The 10,845-nt window shown below is 33.3% G+C and overlaps 1 pseudogene; it reads left to right on the top strand.

The window, feature by feature from the left end:
* The first annotated feature begins 2,191 nt into the window (after positions 1 to 2,191).
* LOC139886928 (uncharacterized) overlaps positions 2,192 to 10,845 on the top strand; it is a 223,380-nt pseudogene continuing 214,726 nt past the window's right edge.

Here is a 10,845-nt window from a genome sequence, read left to right as displayed (position 1 = left end):
GTCAAATGTGGTCCTCCACACTGCTCACAACTAATTCGTATTGAGTGAATATCCTTAGTAATCTTTTCCATTCGTCTCTCCACAGCATCTATCTTTGCGGAAATGGAATCTAAGTCATGGCTAGAATCGGCTCTAGCTGCTTTAGATGATCTAACGATATCTTTTTCTTGGTGCCACTCATGCGAGTGGGAAGCAGTGTTATCAATAATTTTGTAAGCATCAGTTTCGGTTTTCTTCATAATAGAACCACCAGCTGCTATATCTATGTCTTTCCTTGTAGTGATGTCGCATCCTTGGTAGAATATTTGTACTATTTGACAGGTGTCTAAACCATGTTGCGGACATCCTCTTAATAACTTTCCATATCTTGTCCACGCCTCATATAGAGTTTCATTTGGTTTCTGTGTGAACGTAACAATTTCTGCTTGAAGTCTTACGGCTTTAGATGCAGGAAAGAATTGTTTAAGAAATTTGTCAACTAAAACGTCCCATGTATCGATCGCCCCTTCAGGTAACGATTCCAACCAATCTTTGGCTTCTCCCTTTAAAGTCCAGGGAAATAACATGAGATATATCTGTTCATCCTCCACTTCTCGTATTTTAAATAGTGTGCAGATCCTATTAAAGGTACGTAGATGTTCATTTGGATCTTCCTTCGGTGCACCACTAAATTGGCATTGATTAGTCACCATGTGTAGAATTTGTCCTTTGATTTCATAATCTGGCGCATTAATGTCTGGATGAGTAATTGCGTGACCTTGGCCAGTGCGTTTAGCTCTCATTCGGTCTTCCATACTTAAAGGTTCCAGATTCTCCATAATTGAATCTGTTGAATCGGTATCACTAGATGATTCTGATTTAATGGTTCGTTCCTCAACAATCTCTGTTTGAATGATTGGTGGTTCCGGAGGAAAGTTTAATGGTTCAGGATCTACGAACCGTTCCTGAATATTCTCTGGATTCTCAATTGTGAGGTTGGGTTCAAAAAATGGATTATCGGAAATTTGAACTGAAGTACTTGGTTGACTGGATGACGATTCTAAAGAAAAATCAATGACGGTTATATTTGCTAAATGTCTTGATCTAGTTACAGGTGGTGAACGTATAAAAGGTGATGAACGTCTTGCTCGGTGCATTCACTGAATATCCTATTAGTTTTTAAAAGGAAAGAAAAATTATAATAAGTTATCCAATTAATAGACTTTTCTGATTTTGCCCACGTTTTGAATAGCCAAAAGATGCAGCAGAGGGGCAGGATTCGTTTGGTCTCAATATAATTGAGGACTGTTTGGCTCCAATAACCCGGTCCACGTACAAATCCAACTATTACTACGAACCAGAAAATTTTGATGTCTATCAATTTAACCACTTAAAATAAATTTTCGTAATTTTAAGAAATTTAGATAAGAAGTAGAAAAAATTCTAAGTCCTAAAAACTAGAATGGCGAGAAATAAGAGAGAAAAAGAGTTCGTCGCAAAAGGTCGAAAAAGAAAAAAAAATGGTTGAAAAATAAAAGGTGACGGAAAAATAAAAGAAACTTATAACAACTTAAAAATACTTAACTAACCTAATCTTATTACTACAACTAACTTAAAATTATAATCGCAAATTGAAATTACTAATTGGAATGATAATTGATACATAGTAAAAGGTGTCTAAAAATATTAAAGCTTGGAAAAACTAAATCCCAAATGGAAATAACTTAAAAAGAAACTAAAACTTAAAAAGGCGTCGCAAAATTCTAAAGGACTATTGAAGATAGATTATAAAGAAATCCCATGGTTTGCAGACTATGCAAACTACTTAGTTTGTGGATTCCTTGAAAAAGGATTATCGTACCAAAGACGAAAGAAATTCTTCAGTGATATAAAACACTATTTCTGGGAAGATCCACATCTGTTTAAAAGTTGTCCCGATGGAATAATACGCCGATGTGTATTTGGAGATGAAGCTAGTAAAATTTTAAACCATTGTCACACAGGACCAACAGGAGGGCATTATGGGCCTCAACTAACAGCAAGAAAAGTTTATGAAGCTGGATTCTATTGGCCTACAATTTACAAAGACGCACACCTTCTTTGCAAATCCTGTGATGCATGTCAAAGGGCCGGAAAAATAAGTCAACGTGATGAAATGCCACAAAATGTCATCCAAGTATGTGAAGTATTTGACATTTGGGGTATTGACTTTATGGGTCCATTTCAAAATCTCATAATAATCTATATATACTCGTAGCCATTGATTATGTATCTAAATGGGCGGAAGCACAAGCTCTCCCAACTAACGATACACGAGTTGTAGTCAACTTTTTAAAACGTCTTTTTGCAAGGTTTGGAACACCGAAAGCTTTAATAAGTGATCGGGGTACTCATTTCTGTAATAATCAACTTGAGAAAGTTCTTAAAAGATATGGAGTAACTCATAAAATATCCACCGCATATCATCCACAAACAAGTGGACAAGTTGAAAATACCAACCGAGCTTTAAAACGTATTCTAGAGAAAACCGTAGGATCAAATCCGAAGGAATGGTCCATTAAATTGGAGGATGCACTCTGGGCTTTTAGAACAGCCTACAAAACTCCAATTGGAACTACACCTTTTAGACTTGTTTATGGAAAAGCATGTCATCTTCCAGTAGAAATTGAACACAAAGCATTTTGGGCTTTGAAGACATGTAATCTTGATTTACATGAAGCCGGACGTCTACGATTAAGTCAACTAAATGAATTAGAAGAATTAAGACATGAAGCATACGAAAATTCGTTAATCTATAAAGAAAGAACGAAGAAATGGCATGATAAAAGAATCAGAAGTTCAAAAGAATTTAAAGAAGGAGACAGAGTTCTTCTTTTCAATTCACGATTCAAGCTATTTCCTGGAAAATTGAAATCAAGATGGTCTGGACCATTCATAGTCAAAAGAGTTTTCCCATACGGAACGATAGAATTGATAAATTCAAATGGGATTGAATTTAAAGTTAATGGTCACAGAGTTAAACATTACATACATGGTCCGATGGAAGCCGACAACGAAGTTAATCACAATTTTGACACCACAGCTAACTAAGTGTGGGGAGAATCAAGTCTTTAAAGGATAATATGTATTTCTGTTAGAGTTAGATTGTCTGTTTTCGTGTAGTTCTCGAAAATAGAACCCGAATGGTCTTTCCCTAGCAGACCCTAAAGAACTAGTCTTCTCCCCCCATTCTGAATTTTTATTTTTTTTTAGGTTTTTACGAAATGAAGACTGCCTGTGAACTAAACCATGGTCTAATGCTACACGCTTTGATCACTAAACGTAATAATGACATACTACCGAGTGAAATAGTATCAGTAATCAGAGAAAGAATGGACGGAGTTAGAAAAGAATCCAGATGCGAAGATAATAAGTTACAATTTGGTAAAGGAAAATCAAAATCCGCAGCGAAAAGAAGAGCACGACACCTAGAAAGATGTCACAAATGCGGAAAATGGTCACATGGAGGTAAATGTTCAAATAATCAAACCTATTCAAATACCGAATTTGTTACTTTATGCAGAGACGGACCGTTCATATGTTTAGAAGAAAAGACACTGAATGCTCGAGGTTACGCCTATGTAGCCATGGAAAACCAATTAAACTGACTATCTTATGAATGGGATAGATCATATAACTAAGAAATCTATTTCACAGGTATGTCTGTACAGTTTTTATTTTTATTTTTAACCTTTTGATAATAAACGCTAATTTGTTCGCTAAAAAGTATTAAATTGGTATTGAATAAAATTAGGTTTGGCGACCGAAATTATTGATATCATTCAAAAATTTATTACATCACTGCGAAATTTAACGTTTATTCTTAAGGTATAAATATCTTTAATCAATCAAACCAAAATATTTCAAAAATTCGTCATGAGTTAAATTAGGTCTTGGAACCGAAATTACTTTACCGAAAAGAGGGGCGCATATTTTTGATAATATTTGATTGATTAAAGTGGGATAAAAAGACAAAAAGATTTTTAATTTTATTTTTACCATGTTTTTAAAATTAATATATAAATCTTAAATTAATATTGTAAACTTTGTAAAAACAATATATTTAAAATTGTAAATATTTGAAAAATTAATATAAGTTTGATATGAATTTATAAATTTTTAAATTAAATTTGGTGTGAATTTTTAATTTTTAAAATATTAATTTTTAATTTTATGCATTTCAAATTTTAAGTTTGGTGTGAATTTTTAATAATAATTTTGAATTTTATATTTAAGTTGTGTGAATTTAAAAACAAAAATTTACTTTATCTCATTAAGTTAAGAATATGATTTTTAAAATTCGTCGTAAGTTGAAGACTAGGTCTTTGAACCGAAATTGCTTTACCCGAGGGAGGGACGAGAACTTTTATTATCATTATTTTTAATCTTATTGAATTAAAGTATGCCAAAAACATTAAAAAACCCAAAAATCTTAGCTTTTAAAACAATCGCTACAAAAAGACAAATTTTAAAATTTTGTCGAAGGACAGACTAGGACATCGATCCGAAACGACCTCGTCCTAAATAACAAGGGAAACAAAATTTTAAAATTAAGTACTTAATTGTTTCAAAAGTTAATGATTATATAAAAAAAAAAAAAAAAAAAAACAACTCCGCGAGTCGCGGAGTTTGGAGGGTAAATCCCCGCGACTCGCGGAGGTACCGAAAATCAAAAAATAAAAATAAAAAGAGCTGAACGATTAGTACACTCCACAACTCAAAAACACAGCGAATTTCACAGCGAAAAAACCCCGAAAAACCACCCAAAAACACCCCAAAAATCACGATTTTTAACCGTTAATCATCAAATCTTTTGCTAAAATCATGTTGAGAAGGATGCTATCTAAGAATTACTCAAGAAAAACGGTAAATTTCTACACCTAAACACCATTTAATTCGAAATTTGGTGTTCTTGAGCTATTTTTTTCTCCAAATTGATTTTGATGCTTTTTAGTGTAATTAGACTTAAATTGTTTATGTATTATGCTTGTATAACCTAGATTGATGCTGTTTAACATGATTAGAAGCCTTAAACTTCAAAATTTGAATAATTTAGGGTTTGTGTTCTTGAGCAAATTTGGGGCTTTTTGATATAAACAGGTTATGGCCGATTTTTGTCATGAATTGTTGCTAAAATAAGTAGTGTAACATGTCTAGGTAGTTAAATGATCCAAACTTTGAGCCTAAACATGATTTTGAGAATTAAAGTGGACTTTTTCAAGTCTAAAATTCATGAACTTGATTTTTGAAAGATAATGCCATTTGAGACTTGTTTAATTGCTAGTAATGATTATTTTGACATGTTATTTGAGTTGAATGTTTATGAACTTGGCGAACATTTTCGTATATGCTTATTTGAAAAAGTGTAGATTTGATAAAAATGTGAAAATGAGCTTAAGTTTGATATAAATTGATAATGTCATTGTAATTATTTTGATTGATGATTTTGCTGACACTAATGCATATTTGGATGCACAAAAATTGTGTTTGATGTGTTTTGCAGAATGAAAGGGGTGAATCTTCATCCCAAGCCCGCAATGCTCCTGCTGAGAATTTGGAACAACAGGAGGTGGATAACTACTACAAGCAGGATGTACCTCATCCAGTCATGACCTTTTCCGATATGCACTTGGAAGAGTTGCACCCGAACCTGAGATTTGACAGACTTTGGATAGATTATCCAAAATATCAAAGGGGTTTGCAAACTCTTCATTCTAAGGTTGTTGAGGTACCGAGGGTCATAGAATGGGGACCCTTAGAAGCTGTAGAATTGGCCGGACCAATTAGGGAATTACTTGTACAGAGGTATGGTAATTCTTCTTTTAATGACTGGATATGTTTATTCACCATACGTAGACCTGTATATAAAGTATGGTGTGAAGAATTGTTATGTAGTATAGAGTTGAATGATCGGGTAGCTAGTTTAACCGATCGTTCTTTTATTAGATTTTTGTTAGGCGGTTCGATGTGCCACATGTCTTTACTGGACATGGCTCAGGCTTTACGTATATATACGCCTGAGGAGTTAGCGTCTGCCGATTGTAGAGGATTGATACTAAACGGTAGAAAGATAGATGAAAATTTTGATACACACGGTGTGTGGAGTCAAATGACAAGCCATCACCGTTTCAAAGGGGGAAATTACTCTTATTTGGATATAGATAGAGCCGAATTAAGAGTGATACATAGGTTTTTAGCTAATTCGATTACACAAAGGGGTAAGAACAAAGAAAAAGTAAATGAACAGGATTTGTTTTACCATATGTGTATTCGAGACCCACAAAGCGCTGTAAGTATACCATATTGTGTGGGTTATTATTTATCAGCTATGGTTCGGGGGATGCGACCACATAGCATAATAGGAGGTGGTATTTTTATTACTTTGATTGGTGAATATCTCGGTGTGGATATAAGTCGGGGGAGATTATTACTAGAAGAGCCGGAACCCCGCGATACTATAGGTTTAAATGTATACCATGGTGCGAAAGTTTTGAAGAGGCGAAATAACGCCGCAGTACGATACCATGGTAGACATCCACAGGTGGAGAGAAACCAGCAACAAGGTAATGTAGGAGGGGGGAATGAGATGCAAGAAATGCATAGGTTTATAGCTTCTCAGGAATACGAAAATGCTAGACAGAGAGCATTTGAAGATTGGCAAGTTCATCAGAACCAGATCATAGCTCATTGCCAACATATAGGTAGAAACTATATTCCTACACCGAAACCCATCTTCCCTCCTTGGTCTATAGAGATGCAGCCACCATATCCTACGTATGACCCTGCCGAAGCATTCTATAGCACTTATGGTTATGCCTGGAACCCCTATTGGTACCAATATCATCCTTAGTTTACTTATTATTTTTTTTTATTTTGTAATTTGTAATTATTGATACGTTTAATACTTTTGTTAATATTGTAATCATTTTTATAATTATCTAACTTTTATTCTTAGATTTTAATAATTTTTTGAATGTGGGGTAATATACCAAACTTCAAAAAATATGTATATATGTTTGCAGTTTATCTTATGTACACAACAGGGTAAAACAACGCATTTTCAAAGACTGGCATTAAGTTCAGCAAAAGCAACTAATTTTGACGACAAGATGCAAAATATATGTGAAATAACAACAAGACGGAATGAACAAATGATGTGCACCATTTATCATTCAGCAAACAAACGTCAATATATTTGGAAACTTTGGTAAAATTTAATCATTTTCACACAAATCACCCTCAATAATTTAAATTGTTACTGATTTCTTGCAAATGAGGGCATTGCAAGATCTTAAGTGTGGGAAGGGGTTAAATTCTTTCGGATTTTAAAATTTTTATCTTAAACACTTGGTTACCATTAAAAATACTAGTAAAGCAGTAGTTGTATTAGAATCTAGTGCTCTCTGATAAAAAAGAACAGCCCTAGTCTTATATACTGACTACCCAATTCTAGTAAAATTTTTCAAAATTTTCAATTAAATGAACTCAAAATCATGTTTATACATATTTATGAACGATAAAACTAGGTTTTAACACCGAAATTATTGTTACCTCGGAAAGGACATAAATTGAGAAACAAACTAAAATGTTAAAATTCATTTAAAATGGAATAGAGGACGATAAAAAGGAAAATAAAAGCCAAGTGTGGGAAAATTTACCAAGTTATCTTAACATATGTCACATATATCTGTAACAAATAACTGAAAATACTTTTGCTTTGGACTAAACTAAACTGTTTTACCCAATGAAAGAAAAGAAGAGATGGATCTACACGATGAATCAATTCCATCATTAAAAGGAAGTAAAGTCTTCCGAAAAAGACACGCGCTTCTTGATTTAGGTCATGAAGTTGTCGTCCAGACCAGCTGTAGGTTGACGAAAAATCTAGAAAAGTCATCACTAAAATCAGCAGGAAATCCACTGACCTCAGCATTAAACAGGGTCGCCATGTGGTCAGATTTATCCTAACCATGAGAAGGATTTATCTCGTACAATGGGGGGGGGGCATCATGCAAATTAGCTGGATAAGACTAATGAATCAGATCCCCAGAAAAGATAATCTCCTTAAAGATTAAAAATCAGCTTTTAAGACTGATATTACTCAATTCTAGAGATTGACCTTAAAGATTGAGAATTACAAACTCATGGAATTCAATGATATCTAAACTCGAGCTTGAACGAGAAAATATTTTGATCAAAATTACAAACCGATTTGTTTTCTAAAAATCCTATTTTCAATGCGTTCATTACCATTGAACGTAAAATCCTAGGAATTCACCTGGAATTCATTAGGTCACCTGAACTAAATCGGGTGTCAACCGTAAGAACGGTGGTTGCATAGTGGTCAAAGACAGGACCTTGTGCCAGACCGAAAAATTATAAGGGTGAGCTTTACTATTGCTCCTACCAAGGATAGTAATTGCGTCCGACACGTTATAGACCATAATCAAAAGCATGTCACGGGACATTGCCTTAACAGTTGCTTGTTCAACGCTTTCCTTTACAACCGGATGGTAGTTTGCCGAAAGGTAATATACGGAACAAGTAAACTGGAAGTGTTGCTTTCCAAAATACAAGGTTAGCAAGTGGGTGACACAAAACCGCAAGTTTTGAGCTAAAATTTTCAAATCTGAAACCCACCAAACCCACAAAAATATTTTGCAAACACCGGTAAAGGGTTATTCCGGAAAACTTATCTAGGGTAAAAACTAGATTTAATTTTCAAAAGATCAAATGTTTTCATAAAGATCCAATTTCCTTAATGGATCTAAATTTTTATAGTCATGTGGGACTGTAAACCATATCGTTACTACCATTGTTTATACCGCCGTATAGAAATCACTGATGTACAAAGTGTGAAAAATAAAGAAGTGATTCTAGTATTTCAAGACAATATTGCTTGAGGACAAGCAACACTCAAGTGTGGGAATATTTGATAATGCTAAAAACGAACATATATTTCATAGCATTATTCCTCAAGAAAGACAAGCTTTTAGTTGCAATTGTTCTATTTTCAAGTAATATTCGTTTAAATAATAAAAGGTGAAGACAAAAGACAGATTCGACGAATTGAAGACGCAAACGACCAAAAAGCTCAAAAGTACAAAAGACAATCAAAGAGGTTCCAATTATTGATAAGAAACGTCTCGAAATTACAAGAGTACAAGATTCAAAACGCAAAATACAAAATATAAAATTGTACGCAAGGACGTTCGAAAATCCGGAACCGGGACTAGAGTCAACTCTCAACGCTCGACGCAACGGACTAAAAATTACAAGTCTACTATGCACAAGAATATAATATAATATATAAATAATTATATTAATTATTTATATTTTATATTTATATATAAAATCCGTCGGCAAGAAAGACTCCAAAAGATGTGAGCTGTAATTTCTATCTCATCGACTCGCGGAGTGTGAAGGCCAAAAGGGCCGCGAGTCGCGGAGCCCTAAATTTGAAAACTGCCTATAAAGCCAACCGAATTCTGATCAAAAAATATAATCATTTTCTTCTCTTATCATACGTAAAATTTATATATATATATATAATTTATATTTTAATTTTAATTTTAATTCTAATAATAAGGGTATGTTAGCGAATATTGTAAGGGTGTAAGTCGAAATTCTGTCCGTGTAACGCTACGCTATTTTTAATCATTGTAAGTTATGTTCAACCTTTTTATATTAATGTCTCGTAGCTAAGTTATTATTATGCTTATTTAAAACGAAGTAATCATCATGTTGGGCTAATTACTAAAATTGGGTAATTGGGCTTTGTACCATAATTGGGGTTTGGACAAAAGAACGACATTTGTGGAAATTAGACTATGGGCTATTAATGGGCTTTATATTTGTTTAACTAAATGAAAGTTTGTTAATGTTAATATAAAGATTTACAATTGGGCGTCCCTATAAATTACCATATACACTCGATCGGACACGATGGGCGGGGTATTTATATGTACGAATAATCGTTCATTTAACCGGACACGGGAATGGATTAATAGCCACTAGAATAATTAAAACAGGGGTGAAATTACATTCAAGGGTAATTGGTGTAATTGTTAACAAAGTAGTAAAACCTTGGTTTACACGCAGTCGATAACCTGGTGTATTCATTAAACAAAGTATTAAAACCTTGTTACAATTCGAATCCCCAATTAGTTGGAATATTTAACTTCGGGTATAATAATAATTTGACGAGGACACTCGCACTTTATATTTATGACTGATGGACTGTTATGGACAAAAACCAGACGGACATATTAAATAATCCAGGACAAAGGACAATTAACCCATGGGCATAAAACTAAAATCAACACGTCAAACATCATGATTACGGAAGTTTAAATAAGCATAATTCTTTTATTTCATATTTAATTTCCTTTACTTTATATTTAATTGCACTTTTAATTATCGCAATTTTATTTTATCGCACTTTTATTATTCGCAATTTCATTATCGTTATTTACTTTACGCTTTAATTTAAGTCTTGTATTTATTTTATATTTTACATTAGGTTTTAACTGCGACTAAAGTCTTAAAATCGACAAACCGGTCATTAAACGGTAAAAACCCCCTTTATAATAATAATATTACTTATATATATATTTGTATTTTTATAAAAGTAAACTAATATAGCGTTGAGCTTTGTTTAAAGATTTCCCTGTGGAACGAACCGGACTTACTAAAAACTACACTACTGTACGATTAGGTACACTGCCTATAAGTGTTGTAGCAAGGTTTAAGTATATCCATTCTATAAATAAATAAATATCTTGTGTAAAATTGTATCGTATTTAATAGTTTTTCCTAGTAAAATAT

The sequence above is a fragment of the Rutidosis leptorrhynchoides genome, chromosome 1, assembly GCF_046630445.1.
Source record: "Rutidosis leptorrhynchoides isolate AG116_Rl617_1_P2 chromosome 1, CSIRO_AGI_Rlap_v1, whole genome shotgun sequence".
Taxonomy (NCBI): domain Eukaryota; kingdom Viridiplantae; phylum Streptophyta; class Magnoliopsida; order Asterales; family Asteraceae; genus Rutidosis; species Rutidosis leptorrhynchoides.
Note: the sequence above shows the minus strand (reverse complement) of the source record. Positions and strands in the feature narration are given on the sequence as shown.